The sequence below is a fragment of the Suricata suricatta genome, chromosome 4 (genome assembly GCF_006229205.1).
Source record: "Suricata suricatta isolate VVHF042 chromosome 4, meerkat_22Aug2017_6uvM2_HiC, whole genome shotgun sequence".
NCBI classification, from domain to species: Eukaryota; Metazoa; Chordata; class Mammalia; order Carnivora; family Herpestidae; genus Suricata; species Suricata suricatta.
In genome coordinates, this window is record NC_043703.1 from 116776170 (window position 1) to 116788681 (window position 12512).

Consider the following 12512-nt stretch of genomic DNA (forward strand, 5'->3'; position numbering starts at 1 on the left):
GAGTTTTCATTTTCATTAACGCATAGAAAACACTTTTTGAAATGCAAATTTTTAAACCTGAATTCCTAGGAGTGAGATGGCAGGATCTTTATTGCCTTTGATATGTGTATCTGCCTTACCTACCAACTTACTTGCCTATTCTTTCCATTTAAACCAAAAAGAAGTAATTAACTAGGCATGCTGGCCTGGGAGTTGAGCTGTGGGCTCAAGGCTTGGTGGGTTGAATGGGACTCTGACAGCCTATGCTGGGGTGAAGGCAGAGGTGGCTGGCCAGTCCAGGAACCTCGTATTGGAGCTGTTCTGTGAGAGGTAAGTGAGGAGCAAATGGAAAGGCGGCACATCTGAAACACTGTTGGGCGGAGCATTTGGCAGGACTAGGGTCTGCTTGCATATGGAAACATAAAGAGGAGGACATCAGAGGTGATGGAGCCAGGGTGCCAGCAGAATACTCTGCACGTGAATTTTTTAAAAGGAGTGTTCAGAGAAGGAGTTGCTGGGAAACGGGGGACAGAAGCTGACTTGGGTTTTAAATGTGTGGGGTTTAAGTTGCATCCAGGTGGAAATGTGTCATGTAGCGGGAGAGCAGGAACAGGAGAAAGGAAGCCTTAGGGTTATTGTAGGCTGAGCAGTGGAGCCTTGGGTGGAGGGGAGGTTAACAGGAGAGCAGAGGGTGAGGGTAGAAGGATGGAGAGCAGCTCTGTTGAGCAGGTAAAGGGGGAAATGGAGAATGGAGGCCCAGGATCCAGTGGCGTCATAGAAACTGAGAGGGAGGTGAGTGTGTGTTTGTGGGGGGGGGGGTGCCACAGGAAAGTCCGAGAGATGAGGGCTCCCCTGGCCTTCCTCATCATCCCTGACCCTCAGAGATGGGGAGGGGCCAAAGTTTCTGAGACCTTTCCTCCAACACTGCTGACAGGATTTTCAGGTGAACATATACCCCCAAATTATTGGCATCTTTCAGTTGTCTGGGCTAACAGACCAGTAGTGCCTGTGGATAACGAGCTTTATACTGAGCTGTGTGATTTTTTTCCCCCACAGGTTTAGGATAAATAGAATTATCCTAATTTCCCGTCACCAGGCTTTTCTAAATGGCAGCACCCCCCTCCCCTTTCCATTGCCTAGCCCACTATGGGAAGTCAGTCTTATGACTGATGGCTGGAGGCTCCTCTGCAAAAATTACTTTTTCTCCAGATTTTTGGGTGGTGTCTTAAAGATTCTTTTTTTTTAGTGGAAAAAAAAATTCTAAGTCCTCTTGAGTCCTTGAGAAAGGAAGGGATGGGGGCAAACTCACTTGACAGGGTTCTGAGGGAGGCTGAAATATATGGATTGTGAGACTCTCCTGCACATACGGGAGTTCATTCTCCAAAAAGAGGAGACGCTTGGCAACTGGGAGGCCATGGGCAGGCACACTCCCCTCTGCTGTTAGATTGGGTTTTGCCACTCACCAGTGTTGAGCCTTGGAGTGTGATCCTTAACTGTGCCTCATTTATTTGCTCATCCACTGAAATGGATATTGGGTTGTTGAAAGACTTGAAAAGGTTACATTTGAACATGAAAATACTTGCTTAATCCAGGATTTCTCACGAGAGATTCAAAACTGTTGGCTTCTCTCATCATCAGCGTTGTCCTTTGATACACCTGAATGGCCAGTAAGTTTTGTGGGTTTGGTCTTTAGGGAAAGTGCATGGGTCTGTTGGTCAGGGTTGGTGCTCAGCCGACTGTGGCTGTGGCCGGTTTGCTTGCTCATTTCCTCCGCGTTTAGACTTGGGGGTGGGAGGTGGGTGGTGAGAACCGGGTATGGGCAGTCGGGTGGGTGGAGCTATGGGAGTGCCTGGCCTCGCTGGGGGTTGATGGGGGCTCATCTGGACGTGCACTGCGTGGCTCGGCCGATGGCCCCAGCGGCTGCCGGAGGGGCGCGTGCGTGTGCGTGTGCGTGTGTCTTGCTGTCTGGCCAAGGAGCCGCCTCTGAGTCCTGACCTGGTTCTCGTGCGCTGGCGGCCTCGGAGGCAGCTGCTGCGTCTTTCGCCAAGCCTCAGATGTGGTCGGCTCGATTTCCTCCCTGCTGGCCCCTGGCCGGGCCGCCACCGGCTGCTCGAGGCAGGGGCTTCCGTCCGGAGAGCTGGCCGTGTTGGCCACAGATCAGGGGGCGGTGCCAGGCTTGGGCTCCCCGCCCCCACCCAGCACGCACCCAGGCAGCTGCCAGGTCGCTCTAGCAGAGGATGGCCCTGCTGGGGGAGGCGGCTTCGCGGGGCGCTGGGTGGTGGGGCTTTACCTTGGACTTTGGGTGGGAGTGCAGCGAGCTACCAAGAACTTTTAATGGGCAGGGAACTCCAGGCTCAGCACCCCACCTCACCCAGATCCAATTTTCTCCTTCCAGAGTGCGCTCATCTTGTAGCATTTTTCCTACTTTCTCCCTCCCTCCTCCCTCCCATCCTCCTCTCTCCCTCACTCTCGCACTCTCCCTCTCTCCCCGTGTGCGTGCGTGCGTGTGTGTGTGTGTGTGTGTGTGTGTGTGTTGGGGAGATGGGTAACACAAACAAATGTGCAACAGAAATAGCAAGAAGAAGCGATCCACAAATTCCTCTCCCAGAAGCCCCCTTCCAATCTTTGTTCATTCATACTGTGTGCGAAGTTTCAGGTGTGTTATACCTACTCTATTCTTATATTTTCTCCCTAAATAAAAACCCGATGCTTCAAATGAATTCTGGAGTCTATGAACAAGAAAATATTCCCATTCTGTACCACCAATGCAGTGAGAATTGTTAACATTTGTGTGTATTTTCCCTTGGTGTTTTGTGTGTGTGCACAAGCGTGTGTCATGAACAGAACTGAATTCTTGGGCAATATTTTGAATCTTGTTTCATTTTTCCACTTCAAATAGCATATAAACACTTCCCCTGTCATAAAACCCCTCAGAAAGCATCTATTTATGAGTGCAAGTACATTCTTGAGTTTCTTTTTTCATTTAAGACATTTCCCTGTTTTTAAAAAATCTTTTTTTTTTTTTTACATTTGCTTATTTATTTTGAGAGAAAGTGTGCAAGTGTGAGCTGGGGCGGAGCAGAGAGAGGGAGAGGAAGGAAGAGAATCCAAGCAGGCTCTGTGCTCATAGGATAGTGCCCAGCAAATGCTAGGCTGTTTAGACATCCTGGCGCTGGAGCTCAGGAACCCTGAGGTCGTGACCTGAGTTGAAAGCAAAAACTGTTCCCTTAACCGACTGAGCCATCCAAGGACCTCAAAATGTTTTTTTAAATCATTTTAAGCAGTTATACATGTACTGATGAAGTAGTATGTGTTGTAATTTTTCTTACGTATATTTGGGTGTCATCCTTGGGAAGGGTCCATGTTCATCTTCTCTGTATCCAGTTTTAGTATATGTGCTGCCAAAGCGAGCTCTCTTATGTATTATATGAAACAGATACTTGACTTACTGTTTTATGTACGTTAAACAGGTAAAGCATGATAATGCACCCATGTGAAGTACCTACGCAAGATAAAAACTAGAACATTGCCAACATCACTGAAACTACCTGCAACCACCACTGAAACTATATCCCTTCTTTACCTCCAGAAGTTACCACTCTCTTGAATTTTGTGTTTATCATTCCCTTGCTTTAAAAAAAAAAAGGTTTTAGTTACATACATTTAATTAAATCTTATATAGTACATTTAATTTTATGTTTTTGATTGAGCTTTGTAGAATTGGTAGTCTATCTATAGTCTTTCAAGGCTTGCTTTTTATTTCTTAACTCAATGTAGTTTCTGAGATTTGTGTTCCTGTGGTTCATTTGCTTGCACTGCTATATAATATTCGATTGTCCCTCTGTGGTTGATGGACACTTAGAATTATTTCCACAATTCATTTTTTATGAGTAATGCTGCAGTGAACATTTAGGCACACATCTGATGCACGTGTGCAGTTTCTCTGGGAGTGGAATTGCAAGACGATGGGGTGTATGTATGTTTAACATTCAAAGAAACACCACAAACCTTTCCAAAATGGTTCCTCTGTTTTGCCTTCTACCTGTGGTATATGAGGAAAAAAATTCCTGCTAAGCCCACCAGCACTTGCTGTGAAACTAAAGTATGCTTTCATGGTGCTTATTATGTACCTAGTACTGTTAAAGGTGTTCTGCACGTGTTAATTTGTTTAGTCGTGACAACCTTGTGAGGTTAGGTACTGTGATTAACCTCTGATATACAGATGAGGAAACAAAGGCACAGGGAAGGTAGCTTTTAACCCCAGATTTACAGATAAAAAAAATGAGACACGGGTTAACTAACTTGTGCAAGTTCACAGAGCTTGTAACTGGTGAGGGCAAAATATCAGCTAAACAGTCTTTTTTTCTTCATTTTGAGATCTTGTTCATTTTATTAAAATGAAGTTATAATAGAATAAGCTAGATTCTAATTAACCAAGATTGTACGTTAAGTGATATATTAGCATCCTGCTATACCATAAGTAAACTAAAGAGGTATGCTAATACATATGCACAATAACACTTACGATGAAAGAATGTATTTTTATATACTTTATTTTCCAACGAGAGGTTGCCATGTGGAATAAAAGGCCTGAGACAAGTATTCATAAAAGAAATAACAGTCATCGTGTGAGCATTGTATCAGTACTTATTTCAAAAATAGCCAGTGAAGGGTGGCTGAGTGGCTCAGTCGGTTAAGCGTCTGTCCCACCTTGGCTCAGGTCATAATCTTGTGGTTCATGAGTTCAAGCCCCACATCAGGCTCTGTGCTGACAGCTCAGAGCCTGGAGCCTGTCTTTGGATTTCTGATTGTGTCTCCCTCTCTCTCTCTGCCCCTACTGCACTCAGGCTCATGCTTGTGTGCGCATGGTCTCTCTCTCTCTCTCTCTCTCTCTCTCTCTCTCTCTCTCTCTCTCTCTGCTCTCAAAAATATTAAAACTACCTAAAGACAAAATATTTTTAAAAAATAGCCAATGATACTAGGAACGATTGGACATTGATGATTTTTCTCTAGTATATACCAGCAGGATAAAGCAAAACTAAATGCTATATAGTAACTATAAAATGGAGTCTCACAGTGGCCTTATTTTGTATTTCTCTGATTTGTTTATTCCCCATTTTCTTTTTGTGAAAAAGAACTAACAACACTTTAAAACCATTCCACTATTGTTGGGGCACTTAAGGTATTTGTAATTATTCACTATTAATGCTTCAGGGGAAATCTTTGGCACATGGAACTTTTTTATTTCTTTAATTGTCTTATTTTGTTTACATTTCCTGAATTGAGATCAGGAATACTTAATGGTTAAAAATCGCTGTGCTCTTCTGGATGCTCTGTGGTCTTGGCAAGTTATTTAGCCTGTGTTCAGGGTTTTCATCTGTGGAGGTACCTCCCTATCTTGTAGAAGTTTATGATGGTTGGAGAAAATAAATGAGTGGGCAGTGATTAGCATGATACTCAGCCTATCTAAAAGTGTTCTGTCAGAGTTACTCAGACTTTTCCTAGTTCCTCTTCCTTTCTTCCCTGAAACCTCATTGATTATTGTTGGGTCAGAGGGCATGAACACTGACAGCCCTGCGCTTCTGCCAGATCTGGTGAACTCAGGGAATTAGGTCTGAGGTCATCAGGTCTAATTCAGCTTTTTTCCCAAGCATCATCCCAGCCATTGAGAGATCCGCTGCATCTGTATCCAATTTGTAATCAGAAAAAAATTAGATTTTAAGTGTTTTATTGATATGTTCATGCTAACCACTAGAGCCACTTCCTCCCCGCCCCCCACCTCACACAGCCAATACGTGACAGTTTCCAGAAGTTAGACATAACCCCCCGAGATTTGCTGTTTGCAGAGAGCTTAGTGTGAGGAGTGCAGACATGGGACCCAGTGGGCCAGCCACTGTATACACACCCACACCCGCAGGCAGGCAGATGTGCACACCCACTGAAAGGGGTCTCTTTCCCCACTCACAGATTTGTTTCGTCAGTAAATCCCAGGAGGGGAGAATCCTCTTAAGAGATGAATAATTGATCATTCCTAGACAAAACGTGCCATAAATACAGCCGCTGTGCTATGCGAGGCTTGGGGGAGGGGAGGGAGGGCTTGGCTGCCGACCTCTAGGCCAAGGGGTAAAGGGCGGAGCTGGGAAGGCCACCCTCCTGAACCGCTGCTGGAGGGCAGGGAGCTGAGCTGGGGCGAGGCGGGAAAGCGCTGGGTGGGATCTACTGGCCAGCTGGGTGGTGATCAGCCACCACTCTCTTGGAATCTCATGAGAATTCATTCTTGGAGATCCCACTGTAGAGGATGCACCCCAGACCGGCCCTACCTTTCAGCTACTGGGCTTTGTTGACTGCAGACTTTTTCATTCTGGCTGGATACACCTTCCCAGACACGTTTCTTCTAACATGGTGTGTAAGTGCTGACGGTCAGCAGAACAGCCCTCTGGACTCTGTGCCTCTTCTGCCTCCCCCTTTCCTCGAGGCCCTAAAATGGTATAGTCAACGAGGACTTTGATCTCTCAAGATAGTAGTCTTTATCTTCCTTTCTTCTGTTTCCCTTTGATACGGGTTTGCTGATTTGGTTTCAGTGTATCGATACTCTGAGAGCCAGGAAAGACTTGGGAAAATGTAGTATTTTTCTGCCCCTCTCTCCCTGTGTTATACACAAAACGAGATGTTTGGGGATGGAGTTCCACACCTCTCTGGACCCCCTCAGGTGGGGAGGGTGGGGTCTTGTTGTTGAATACCTGCAGATGTCTGGGGGGCCAACTTTGGGGAATTGGGAGCCGAAGAAGGAGTTGGCTGTAAACGGGGAGGTGGGAGGGACCTTGGGAGTCCCGACCAGGTGTTCCTAGACCTTTAGAGGGAGACCTGGAGTCCCCTCAGCGTTAGAATTGTGCCAGGTTGGCAGTGCTGGGTGCACTTGCCAAGTCTTCATTAAGTGGGGTGATGGATTAAATCTCTTTTGGATCTGAGAAGGGCATTTACTCTGTCTTCTAGTAACAAGCCCCCATTGCCCCCCCACCATTGAGGGGAGGGCACCCCCAGCTTGCACAAGGCTGAGCCTGAGATGAGTCAGAGCCTTGCTGGTCACACTGTGAGGCAGGGAATGTACTGGATAAGGTGGGGCATGTGGATGCCAGTGAGGCCAAGGTGGAGTTTTTTACCTGGAAAGAGGCCATAAGAAGGGGCCCACTTTTGCTGGGCCTTTCTGTGGAGGGCAGAGTCGGGCCAAGCTGTTCCAAGATCAGTTGTTATGTTCCTAAGGCATTTATGGCAAAGGAATTCCTGACAGCACCGGCAGCCTCACAGACCTGAATAGTGTGTGCGTCGTTGACAGGTGCCTAGTAGAGGAGCAACCACCGGCTCTGCCGTGAGCTTTGCGGGCCTTCCTCTCAAGAGACAGGGGTGAAGAGGCTGCTGGCAGCCCCTTCCCGGGAGGAAGAAGCAGCAGTTCTTCTTGAACATATACTGAGGACCCTCTGCAAGGTTCTGAAGGTGTGAAGGAAGCTTTAGTGCAGGGGCTGACAGTATACTTGGTCACCCTCACAGGAGGAGATCACAGAAGGTGGCCGTGCATGGTGACTGTGGGACCTGGGTCAGACTCTACAGTGGGCAAGGACTGCTGAAGGAGGACGTTATCAGGAGGCACTTGATTCCATTTCTTGTCTTAGCCCCTACATTTAATCATTGTTTCCATCACCATGGTTCATCCTCATGTCCCTGCTGTTGCCTTAGTTCAGGCTCTTATCCTGGTGGCATTAGTTTCCTAACTGGTCTGTAAATCACCAGCAGTCTGAGTCCTACAGGGTCATTTGGTTGCCCCTCCTAAAAGGTAAATCAGCTGTTTTGTTCATGCTGCAAGCCACACCCCTGTCCTCACCGCACTTCGTGCTCAAGTAATGCTCCACAGCTTAACCTTTCGCACCTGCAGGTCTTCTCAGAAATCTGTGCTTTTCCTATGGTCCTCCCTCCTCCTGGAATTCCTTCTCCTCCCCCTCCTCCACAATACCTGCCTATCCCCAGGTTACTTTGAAGTGAGATCTTTTCTTTTTCTCTTTTTCTTTTTTTAAACGTAATCTCTATGCCCAATGTGGAGCTCAAAACTCACAAACTTGAGATCAAGAAGTCACCTGCTCTACCAGCTGAGCCAGCCAGATTCCCCCAATGTGAGACCTTTCCTGACCCTGCTCAGATAGAAGTGACTCCCACCCTGTGTAGACGGCTTTCATGGCACTCATATGCTTTAGGGCATTTGTTTATGGTCTGTCTCTTTTCACTTATAAACGTCTTAATGTTCCTGAAGTACAGTCTGGTTTTTATGCCACTCCAAAATTCAGTGGCATAAAGCAATCACTTCATTATGCTCACGGAGCCCCTGGATTCAGAAGGAGGATATGGCATGGGAGGCTTGGCTCTGGTCCCTGATGTTTTAGGGCCTCTGCTGGGGAGGCTCAAAACTTGGAGGTAACTTGACCCCTGGGCTCAAATCCTTGAAGGATTCCTTCACTCACACATTTGGCAGGTGATGCAGCTATTGGCTGGACTTCTGCTTGGAATGTCAGCTCGGACACCTGCATGTAGCCTTTGCGTGTGGCCTGGACTTCCTCACAGCTTAGTGGCTGGGCCCTGCGAGTGTGCTGGGAGTCTCGAGGGAAGGTGAGGCATCATCAGCAACAGAGATAGTGGCTGAGGTGGGGGCTGAGGCCACATAGAGTTGCTTAAAGGGGCCACTGGTAGGTTGACAATAAGAAAGTGTGGACACACACCAAGGCTCAAATTAGGGACAGGAATGGGGAGTGAGGAGATAGAACAGAGACGTGTTCTCGCTTAGAATTGTTTGGATCTGGTGACTAGGTGCATTGGAAGAACACCGTCACGTTGGAGCTGGGAATATTGGCGAGTGTAAGCATGCTGAAAAGAATAGGAAATTGGAAAAGAGGCTCTTGTATGTGGGGAGAGAGGAGTTCAAGTTGAGACAAGTTGACTCTCACTGGGCTTGTAACATGTCCGAGAGCTTGGAGCTAGCTGGAGGTAGGTAAGCTGAGAGGTGTCTAGACAAAAAGCAGACGTTGGGGAACATTCTTGAAGCGACACTTGCTGGAGCCCAGAGGGGAGCAAGGATTGTGGGAGACAGCTTGGAGGGGTTTAGAGCTGGGGCATTTCTGAACTGAGATTTCAAGGGCCTCAACTAGTGTCCACCCTCCAACATCGTCCTGCCTCTCTGCCAGTAATCACCTCATAACTGTCATTCCTTTTTCAAGTCTCCATTGATAAGGACTTGCTGCCTTCTTGTTGTTATGGGGGACATGATTCAGTGCATTAGCATCTCTTAGTTGTAAAAGTCTTCCCTAGGGGCATCTGGGTGGCTCAATCAGGTCAGGTCATGATCTCACAGCTGATGCGGTCTAGCCCAGCATTGGGCTTTGTGCTAACAGTTCAGAGCCTGGAACCTCCTTCAGATTCTGTGTCTTTGTTCCCTTTCCATCTTGTGCTCTCCACCTCCCCTGCCCCAGCCTCTCTGAAAAATATATAAACATTTAAAAAAGTTTTTTAAGTCTTCCTTAAATTGAGCCTAAGTTCACTTCTCTAAAGCTTTACCCATTTTCTAATTCTTTCCCTTAAAGTCACTAGAAACAGTCTATTGACGGACTTCAGGTGTTTAAAGACTTCAGTGAGTTTTATCTTTTTTAGAACCCAAAGGGACCTGTTCCGCTATGGTTTTGAACAGCCTTGCTTGCTCTGCTCTGTGCCCCCTTAGGGGCAGCCTCCAGGGACACCCTGGTTCAGGCAGGGATGGCTGGGCACAGTGGGGCTGTCAGTACCTGTGTTGTGGGTCCTATTCCAGTCAGGTCATAGCTGTGTGTGTGTCCAGCCATGGCTTGCAACCCACTAGTGGACTATAAAAACTTACAAGGTTGCAAGCTGCAAGAGAGAGGGAGGGATTTGTGTGTCTAGTAAGGGAAAATACTATTTTGCCAACTTCTATATAAGCATATAATGGGTCATGTTGTAAGATGTATTTCTTGCTGTGGATTGCAGTAAAGAAGTTGGAAAAAAATCCTGACTTATAAGACCTTTTGGAATTGCCAGATCATGGGGCACCTGGGTGGCTCAGTCCATTAAGTGGCTGACTTTGGCTCAGATCATGATCTTGCAGTTCGTGAGTTCAGGCCCCGTGTCGGGCTCTGTGCTGACAGCTTAAGAGCATGGAGCCTGCTTCAGATTCTGTCTGTCTGTCTGTCTCCCCACTGCTTGTGTTCTCTCTCACTCTCTCCAAATTAAACATGAAAAAAAAAATTGAAGTTGCCAAATCATCATATTGTGTGTATCATCAGTGAGTCTTTCTCCTCTCCTGATTCCAAAACCAGTTTTATGTGCACTACTGCCGTGTTAGATTTTCATATACCTGATTGGGGGCCTAAATATAAGAAAGACCCTGTTCACCCTGTTCGATTTTTTTCCTCTCCTGCCTGGTTGATCTTTTGGCACCGGGTCCTGTCAGTCAACATGGCTCTATCCCTCTTATTTTCAAAATCTGCTTATTTAATAAGTTTGCCTTCTCTATCATTCTGGATAACTCTGTTGAACAGGACAGTTTTGAGGACAGAGCCCTGCGGCAGACCACTAATGACCTGCCCCCTCCAATTGATAGACCACTTGAGTTTGAGCCTGGTCATCCCGCTCGTGGAGAGCCAGCCCGTGTGGCTCTGTGATTAATTCTCTGGCCCGCAGAGGGATCACGTCAGACCTTAGGCAACTTCAGCATCTATCGCCCAAGTTGCAAGTGCAAATGCCTACAAGGGCTTGGCAAGTAACCCAAATGAATGAAGTGATTATTAAATCAGGCAATTAATGAATAACCTGTGACCCCTGGCCTTGGTTTTAAGAAAGCAGATGGTGAGTGTGGGCGTGGCCTGGAGCCGTAGTTATTGCTCATCTGCCAGGTGGAAGTGTGGACCTTCAAGATAATCTGGGTTTCATCTAAAATTGGATCTTTTTTTAGTGTTGGCAAGACAAACAAACAGAAATACTTTATCAGCCAAACAAAACCGATCTGTTGCTGATTTGGCCTGCAGCCCTCGAACTGCCTTGCTTGCTTGAGTTTGTGATCTGTGAGGCAGGGTGTCTCCCCATCTCCTGGTCGGATGACCATGTGACACAAAAACGGATTCGCTGGATGTTGACGGGTTGATGGCCTTTGTTGAACCTGGCTCTTTGTGGTTGGTTCCCTTAGTTACCCATTCAGGAATCTTACTGGGACAGATCTCTCTCAGCGGACTAAGTCAGAACGATCCCTGCCCTTTGCCTGCCTGAAGGCATCTTTTCCTGGCGGCTCATTTCTTCCTGGATCACCAGCAGGTATTGAGGAATGGATCAGGGGGATCCTCTGACTGAGATACTGGAGTTGAGAGTTTCTTAAAATCTCCCCACCCATCCTGCTTCACTTTCCCTCCTTTTTGTGTCCACTCTGCCCTTTCTTGTCTTTTTTGGTCTGAAGAGCATTTTCTTTCCCAGGAAATTCAGAGGCACAAGCGCCAGCCTAGCCCTTCCTTGTTCTTATTCACAAACCAAAAATAACTTTTAAAATCCTTTTAGTTGTCTTGACCATTTTGGGGAAGCCTCAGCTCACACAGCATTAGTCTTCCTGACACTGTTTTTGTAAATCCACACTACTCCCTCATGTTTCTTCTTCTGGGTGTTGCATGCTCCTTCTGTCTTTTACACAGAAGCGTGTAAAATTTGGCCACCTCAGACTTTGTAGCCTTTGCTATCATGTTAGTTTAGGTTTCTGAGGAGGGAAGAGACTACTGGGTGATCAACCACATTCCTAGGGGAAAAGTTTCTTTCCTAGTTCCGCCTTTAGAGAGATGGTCAGGAAAGGCAGCATAGTCCGTGGCCAGTGGGGGATAAGAAGCCTTTCCCAGGGCTGCTAGGGTATTGCTGCAGCAGCTGTAAGCAGGAGGTGCAGAAGTGGTTATGATTTGGACTTTGTCTTGAAGGAGCTACCGTATGGCAGGGGAGGCAGCTGCTTGAGTAATGGTAGGAGTGTATGAAATGTGCTAATAGAGGCATCTACAAGGTGCTGTGGAGCCCAGGGGAAGGAGCCATGGGTATGTCTGCCATCTAGGTCACATCGGGGAGGATGTGACATTGAGCTGGTGCTTGAAGGATAAGCCCGAATGGCCCCACAGAGGCTGGGCAGGGCATTCCTGGCAATAAGAACTGCACGTGCAAATCTCAGAAAAGTCTGTTGGAAAAGCATGAGAATCCTTGGTGACCAGAGTTGGGGCAATGACAAGGATGGGTGGGAACCATAGATGGGGCCTCTTCTCACCTCCCACAGGGCTGATCCCAAATCTCGCCCTCCCACCACTGCTTTGGAGCCCAGGATGGCCACATCTGACAGTCCAAGGACTAGTATTGTTTTAATCCTCTGTTTATTGTACTGTTTATAGAAAGGTTGCAAGAAAAGTATCTGGGACTCCCACATACGAAAACTGTTCACATTTCACTTTGTCATTTTCTGTATGTGTGTA

At 47.0% G+C, this 12512-nt stretch overlaps 1 protein-coding gene and 1 pseudogene across 3 annotated transcripts in view; one reads left to right on the plus strand and one right to left on the minus strand.

The window, feature by feature from the left end:
- Window positions 1–12512, plus strand: part of TET3 (tet methylcytosine dioxygenase 3) — a 102917-nt gene that overhangs the window by 38550 nt on the left and 51855 nt on the right. The window lies entirely within an intron of this gene.
- LOC115290956 lies at window positions 3296–3393 on the minus strand (annotated as a pseudogene).